The sequence below is a fragment of the Cydia amplana genome, chromosome 13 (genome assembly GCF_948474715.1).
Source record: "Cydia amplana chromosome 13, ilCydAmpl1.1, whole genome shotgun sequence".
Classification (NCBI taxonomy): Eukaryota; Metazoa; Arthropoda; class Insecta; order Lepidoptera; family Tortricidae; genus Cydia; species Cydia amplana.
In genome coordinates, this window is record NC_086081.1 from 10,317,992 (window position 1) to 10,326,849 (window position 8,858).

At 32.9% G+C, this 8,858-nt stretch overlaps 1 non-coding gene across 1 annotated transcript; it reads left to right on the forward strand.

The window, feature by feature from the left end:
- Positions 1 to 8,208: 8,208 nt before the first annotated feature.
- Positions 8,209 to 8,281, forward strand: Trnaa-agc (transfer RNA alanine (anticodon AGC)). Its single transcript has one exon. It is a non-coding gene; the product is annotated as a tRNA-Ala (tRNA).
- The last annotated feature ends 577 nt before the right edge of the window (positions 8,282 to 8,858 follow it).

The window sequence follows — 8,858 nt, forward strand, 5'->3', positions numbered from 1 at the left end:
AGTATGATAAATCAATTTGAATTAATAAATAGATATCTATGTCACAACTAATAGATATGTAGTTAAATAAATCAATTTGGATTAGAACATGTCAATTAATAAATGCCTAATATAAATGCTAAGTTGCATAAGCGTCAATAACTCAATGCAAAATTAGTCTGAAACAGTTTACGTATTGAAATAATTTTAATACTAACGTAGATTGGGTTGAAGTATTATTTGGACATCACCTATTATTGAATTTTCATAAGTTTTTACTTTTTTTTTAAATAAAAGCTGTTAAGAAAATATATATAGTATTTTTAAAAGTACTTGTAATTTATGAACCACTCTGTAATAAGTAGGTAGGTACATAGGTATCATGTTCATTAAACAAAGTAGTTTAGTTGCAGTTGTCTAGCATCGCAGTCAGTCTAGTTAAGTTCCCTAAATCGGGTTAGGTATGCAAATCAGGCAGAGTTGTAAAATGCATTAGAACGGTTGCCTGCTGTTGCGACTAGTTTGATGAGCCACCTGCAAATGACATTACACTACAGTACAGCCGTGTCATAGCATGGCTAGCTTTCAATAAAATTGACAGTTAAAGAGGCTTTTTAACATATAATAATTATATCATACCTCGATAGACCGGACACAAACGCTATTCGTTTTTTAAAATTACATAATTACAAATTGCAATAGGTACCATTTTCACCGATACAAATAAAAATGGCAAATTAAGTATCTATGTTTATGTCCAACAACAACATGTTTATGTCTGTCAATATTTTGGCTGGACTTTGTGTGGTTTCGAATCATGAAACCTGAAAAGTGATCTAATAAGTTTAGTACTTAAATGAATATAGTGTCAAATGAGACAATGCATAATCTGAATTTGCTAAACGTTTTGCCTTTAGTTCCTTGAAAAGTGATGTTAGGTCAAAAAAATCTGCGAAATAGCAATACGTCACTCATAAATTATCTTTTTTTCAAATAAATATCATTGTTACCAACCCAAGTGAGCTATCTTCTGGTTCAACCCTATTTTCTACAACCGACTTCCGTGACCAATCGTGACGGATAAGGCTAATTTATCAAACAGTGCTTCAATTTTATAATAACTCGGCTGCGTGTGTGACAGAATATTCTATTACTCGCACCTAGACGATTAATCTTCAGCTGCGTTATTAGTGTCCGGCGAATTAATGGCTGTTTGTAAAGTTCTTTCAACCCCGCGCTAATACGGTAATGTTCTTAATTGCAATTGGTTTTAAACTGCTTTTCACACAAGCGATTGATTTATCGTTTCTTGAACAGAACGAAATATGTAACATTTTTTAAATTAATTCCCTTGTGGCCGGGCTCCTAAGTACCAACGCCTAGTTAATACCTATGCATACCTACAATATACATGCTGTTTATTAATTCTTGAACACAAAAGGTTCTTGTTTTAATAATATAACACTTGTGGCTTTTTCACATTGTCACACATATTTTTTACGAACGCATTTTTAAATAAGTATATTTTATACAAACATGAATCAGCTACTTGTGTATAGTCTTGAACAAAGGAGTTAGATCTTAATCACTCCGTAAATGTAGGAATAGAAATAAGCAGTATCGCTTTCACAATCTTAAAAGCATAAATTAAATACTAAGTAGCTAGTGATCTAAATTATGCTAACTGTAAGGTATTTACTGTTAATTATGAGGTAGGTTAGTACTGGTAGCGTTATCATATAGGTACCTACATATTATACCATTACCAGTGTTTAACGTCTAGTCTCCAATATGTATGTACTCTATATTGCCTTTACATGCATGTATTAATGTTTTAAAGGATTAAGCTGCTTTCAATTCTAAAATATTAGCTTGTAATAATGTATATGACTGCTTACACCTGGATCCAAGAGACCCCATAACCTTTATTGGACCAGTAGGTATAAAGTGAGGGATAATTCCTAAGCTATCTAACCAGAGAGCATTTCTCTGGAGAAACGTTCTCTCTATTTATTGCACTAATAAATATTTATGTCATAATCCAAAGTAATGGTCGCAACGGATCACTGTATGCCTATTCCAGTCATCTCTAAGTTGCACCCCGTTTACATTATACTAATAATCGGATGGCACGACCACATGATAAGTTAATTCCATACAAAATGAATTGGTAACTTACAGAATGGAAACGTGAAGTTCGTTTAAATGTTGAAAGGAATTTTAGTAGCGTTTAATGTAAGTGTGAAGAGTGGTCGGATCGGTCTATACGTAATGGAATTAACTGAGACCGATTATCATATAATTTGATGGACGCGCTATCTCCACATCTGAGCCGTGAGGCTGCAATTGGAGTAAAAAGCCTTCGGCTACCTACAGGCCGCCTATTAGATCTAATTATGGTTATACTGTATAGTTTTATTTTGTCGGATAATTGCATAATGAAGGAGACATTTTTAACCAAATAATAAAAGAACGGTTATGCATTATGTACGATGCAATTTGTGATACGTTATGGCTCGGGCGGAAACCCTGGGGCTATAATTATGTATGAACATTGTGGCGACATTTTTGTATGCTGGAAGATGACACATGGGTAATTTGATTGTTCGCCTTTACCGTGTAGCTTACTCAAGGAATGAGTAATATGCAGGGTTAAATAAAACCTTTTTTTTTGCAAATTAATGGATATGTATTCGTGAACACAGGTATCGTAAGATACTCTGAAGGATGATGGATATAAACTTGTTAATATGCCAGTATCTTGTAAGCTATCGTAATTTTAATGAACAAACAAAATACTTAATCACATAGTTTTACCAGTAGGTAGGTATCTACTCGAAGAAAACATTGAAAAAAATGATTACTTTCTGATAGTGTGATACAATTTTTGGCTTCAAAGATATGTTAAATCTGAGTTTGCTTATTTCAAACGTTACTCAAGTCATAATTCAAAACTTGACAAGTTGATAGCATCTCGGGGAGCTAACAGCACAATCCGCTCTCGTAACGGTAGCTCGGTAAAAGAAACTGGACCGAGGAGAGGGATTCTTAGCCAGGATTTAAAGCAAGTACTGACACAGTATATGGAGTCAGGACAAGTAACCTATCTTCGAACATTTATAAATGCACGCTCAGCATTGTAATCGCTTAAAAACAGCAGGGGCCTGTTTCTCAAAAGCTTGTAACTTGGAATACAAATGGAAATCCCTTTCTAACAAAAGCTGTCAAAAAGTGACATCCGCTTGCATTACAAGTTACAAGCTTTTGAGAAACGTGCCCCTGGTGTCTCTACTAACCCAGAACAATCCAGGCTAGCTTTGTTTTCATAGCTTGTATGGTTAGCTATTTCTTACTCGCAGCTCGCGTATTTTAAATATTTTGTTTTGAAGATAAACTACTTTATATCAATCTAGTTTGATTTGAAGCAAGAAGTATGACCGTGCTTGCGGACGCGGCCCGCAGACGTAGTAATAAGCGTTCTCTGAGTTGCCTTAGGATCAGTTAAATTGCTTTTGTGAGATTAAGGAAATATTATACAATTTTAATGCTAGCGCTCCTATGCGAGATCCATAACATTATCTCATTTTACATGTCATGATATGACTCGCATTTATCTTATCAGCTTAAACCGTGTTCTATTGATCGGATAGCAGAAGGTAGAAATATTAGCAAAAAGTATTACAGTCGACTCTCGTTAATTCGAAACTCGAAGGACTTTTAAAATATTATGAATTATCGAAAGTTTGAAATATCAAAAGGTTCGAAATTTTTGAGAGAAAAAATACGAAAGTTCGAATTATTGAGTAGGTTGGTAATAATCAAATATTGATTAACTACTATGTATATTTTTTACAATATGAAAAGGTTAGTTTCGGAAGAAGTCTGAAACATGAGTTTGCTTCAGGGCACATTGCTGAGACTGATGAAAATTCTTTTGCAACATCACTTGTCTTCCCACCTCTACCTCCATTTTTTCGATTAACTCCTTCTTTTCAACACTAACTTTTAATCTGTAGGTACACATAACCAACGAAAGAGTGCAACGAAAAACTTGAACTTGTCTCAAAATGTGCGGTCTATTATTGCCTCTGTGAGGGCTGCAATCTGATAACTTTGAATTGTAGAGTGTTTGACGCCTATGAGTTCGATTTAACGCGTCGTTTTGTTACTTAGCGATGATTATTTTTGTTCGAATTACCAAGTGCTTAAAAATACATTGATTTATTTCGAAATATAAAGAGATATTCTAATAGGGAACTCGTGATAACTTCGAATTATAGAGAGGTTCGAATTATCGCAGGTTTGAATTAACAAGAGTCGACTGTATTTTGCGATCAATGAACTTTTATTAAACCTACAATCAACGTATTAATGAGTGGATATTGTGTAGAACTCTTATAGCCGAACTGTGTCTCTGTGACTCCTTTTTTCCGTTTGAATTACCATTTATTTATAATTTATTGATCGCTAACGAATACGTCAATAAATAATAATCCTAAGCCCGTCACGCTTCCTGTTTATTTTGGTTAAAGGAAAAGATCGTAATTGAGCGTCGGTTTTATAGGCACATAGTTCTTTTTTACCTTAAAGCCAGTAAAAGGTGTGCCTGCTACGTTCCTGGGTGCTTAACAAGAATAAAATAATATTCCCCGCTAACTATTTTTTTTTGGAAATAGAATAGGATATCTTTCTAAAGGTTCTTTTTGAGGTTGATATACAAACTGCAGGATAATAGGTTTTAGTATTTTAGTATTAAATAGTTCTGACTTAAAAATCATAGAAACGATCTAAAAATAAGTTTAGGTTGATATAGCGACTTCACTTTGAATATTACCTTAAAAACAAAATATTCGTATGAAAAAGCACTGTTAGATTTGAATATTTTATGGTAGGTATTGTAATTCTTTTTATTTTCGACCATTATCTCTATTCTCTTATAAGTTTGCATAATGCCTATTTTGTTTAGTCAAATACGTCTCATATTTTGGGATGTCGAATAGGGCCCATGTTGTAAAACTTCTCTGGAATAAGCAGATCAGAACATTCAAATCTAATAGGTAACAACTAGTATTAACCTATTGGTACGGTACCCTAAAAATAAGTTTGTATCATAATTAACCGAACCGAATAGTTATAATTAAAAGAGACTATAATATTTGCTCATGTATAAAATCGACATAAATATACAAAATTAAAGTGAAGTCTAACCTAACTCGTTTTCTTTGACAAAATTTATTGTTTCAAGTCGTTAGTGCGTCGTGGTACGATTTTTTTTTATTTCTACGTTAATGATTTTAAAATTTGTGATGTTTTGTGTAAGTTTTTTACTTACCTATCGAAACTATTAATCTTGTAAGTAACAACTACTACGTAAATAACTACAAAAAGAACATAGTTCTCGCTTATCCTATAATTGTAAAAAAACTTACACTTACTCGTACTTAAAGTGATATAATGTAATTAAAATCCAATATTTAAACTTTTAACAAAAGGAGTTTTTACTTCTAAAATAAGTTTGCACTTGACAAAATCTGAAATGTTTTTAGTCAAAATATACGCTGGTTTACTACGAAAAATTGCCTTTCCTGACACACGACACGTCTTACAAAATTGATTAAAATTTTGCGTGCCGCCGTTGCATGCTCGTTGACAGAGCAACATTGCCATGACATGTCATGTCTCGTAGCATGGCTGCACACGAGCTTTACAAGACCAAAAAGCACACAAATTTACTGATTCACCCGTTTTTCAAGTGGGAAGACAAAACTTTTAGTACGTTAAGAAAAACTAGCAGTGTCTAATTTACGAATTTTAAAAAGCTGTAAATAAATCATTATTTGGTGAGGATTGATTTTAAAATTTCAAACATGGTTTAGATACTTAAATTTATACTAGTAGTTCACTTTAGTTTACATCCACATTGCATGCTCATATTGTCTCTCCTTTCAAGTATCTTTTACACTAACTTAGTAATTATTGATGACAAGTTTAACACTTAACACGTCGATTTAATATTTGTAGCGGATATTACTTATGTACGTCATATAAAATGTCGGTTCATATTCTACTTCCAACAAAATCATACTCAAAATAATAGTTATGCTGTTTCAATCCCATACACAAATCAAAATGTTACACGAACAACTGTTACTAAGCAACAACCTTGGAACTATACTTTTATAACACATTTATTTGCAGGCAAAGTCGGAGTTGAAGGCAAAGACAAATTTGCCGCACAAGTTAGGGAAAGTTGACGGTTTCTACAACGTTCCAGCCGTATACCTTTTGTCTGATCCCGTCATTTCCCAAACATTGTTGGAACTTGGAAATAATTTCTCAATTAAATTACGGAATCGCCTATTGATTTCTCAATTCATAACAACGAAATTAATTTATTTTCTGTTAACATTAAATTATTTATGTCTACATTTGTGGGTCAACCAAATAATTTTGTATTTTTTTATGTAAATCAATCTAACAATACATAATCGCAGTCACGTTATAAGTATGTACTTTTTAAGTTGGTTCTATAGTTTTATAGTTCTTCCGTATTAATATGAAAGAATAATTCGTTTTTTACACTTCAACAATGTCATGAATGATTTGATTTAATTCAATTTTTACCAAGTTTAAAAGCCTGTCTCTTTTTAGTAGTCTTTTTAGTATATCAATAAACCTCGGACAATCTTAACACGAAACCATCAAATCGACCTATACATATGGAACTATCTGTTCTGAATAATGTTATTACAGAGGGTCATGTTTAATGGTACAGAAAATCCTTATGAACGACTCGCACGCCAGGGAATGAAGAGGAAATGGAAAACAAATATCTGGAGGACTCCGGGTAAAGATGAGGTTTCAAGAAAAGAGATATTAAGGTTCACTATCAGATGGTGGAGGTTATAGATTAGGGTGCCCGACCAAGTTTGGGGTTAGTATTATTAATTATTCTAATATGAGTAAGTAATTGGGAGTACGGGTTCGATGATAGTGATAAATACTTGCCCACTTGATCTTTTGAGAACCTTTATCTAAAAGGTTGAACAACTGTACTTTTCACGCTATACATTTTTGTTTTTGATAGACAGGTCAGTCCAAATATGTAATTTAATGCTCTGTAGAAAAGATTTTATAAATTTAGCATTTCTATTCAAGTTTTTTATTTTTTATTTATAAAAGAATAATTTTAGTATTCACAAATAATTAGGATTACATGGCTGGTTCTGAGAGAGAGAGCTAAGATAGTTAATTATAGTAAACATAACAGTAAAAAAGAACGGTAAGCTATTTATTGCGCAAATTAACACACAAAAAGAATTAGTTTTTATCGCGTAGAAATACTCGTTAAGCTGAAATCTTATCAACAAGAATAATTTCGTGTCCCTTTAAAGCCAAAGTCTTATCCAACTTGTTAATAATTATCTCAACATTTCAAGAATAGTTGCTTAATATAAATTCTACGACTGTAGATCAGTTTTATTGGCGCTGTATACATTTACAACGGACCTGTCCGGTCGTCATTACGTTCGGTTGCCGGCTGTCGGGGATTATAATCAGTACGGTTTTACATAATTCTTTGTTATCCTCTTTTGATGTGAAAGAAAAATTAAAAATTTGGAGCACGATTTGAAGCCAAGGGTTCATTTTAGTGATCCATATTACTACTACGCTATGTGGACCCCTTGGGTTTAGTGCTCTTAAATTTTTTGCTCCGTTATTTTTTCTTGACAGTAGGTACTTATAGATATAGTTATCACATACGTAGTTAAGTTTGTTGATTTGATGTATTATCGTGGCAGCATTAAGTATTGAACACAAAATAAAACAAGGCGATAGAAAAACTGAATAGAGTTAGATCAAGATAACTTTGGCAGTGATTTTGATAGGACTGACTGTGCAAGTTTAGTGTTATTTTAAACGTCAAACTTCTATGAAATTATGAAGTTTAAAATAACACTCGCACAGTCAATGCTATCAAAATCGCTGCCAACTTAGCTTGGTCTAACTCTAACTAGTTTTAAGCTTCGAAATAAATTAAAAGTGGAAAAATTCACTGTCTTGGGTGGGACTTGAACCCACGACCACTGGATCACTAGTACAGTGCTCTGCCATCTCTACAGTACTCTGGTAGCCGTTTAAGAAGTGTAGGACTCTTACGGTAGATGTCGCTTAGAGCCTACCTAGGGCTCATATATGGTGGAAATAATATTCGCTGAATTGGGTACGGTCTTAGTAGCTCAGATGGCAGAGCACTGTACTAGCGATACAGTGGTCGTGGGTTCAAGTCCCACCTAAGACAGTTAATTTTTCCACTTTTAATTTATTTAATTTTTTTTTTTTTTTATTTATTGTTCAGAACACATACAGTCATGAATAACAAATATAGATAAGATTACAAAATATGTAAAAAAAAGACCTGGAGGTTCATAATGTAAACATGTAAACATCAACTGATACAAAAGCGTTTTTGCGAAAAGAAACTAAGTAAAACATAGCTAATAATACTAACTAATATACAACTACTTATACTGATAATTTATGTTATTAACAACAGTTTGGATCTCGTATGTTCTTTTAAAACAGGAAGAGAGTGCATAAATGGATCGATATCACAGAAATAATCATTATAGTTTTTTGATACTCGTTTGAAAAAAGTATGCCTATGATAGTTAGTACGTGCGAAACTCACATTAAACAAATTACGAGGACGTAAGGAGCGATGCGGTACATTAAACATAATATTTTGTAGAAAATTTGGGCAATTGATTTCATTTTTTAAGATTTTGAAGAAGAAAATTGTATCTAAAAAGAGTCTTCTATTACAAAGCGAAATCATATTGAAATGTTTGGCTGACTTGGCTGAGGATTCCGAAGCT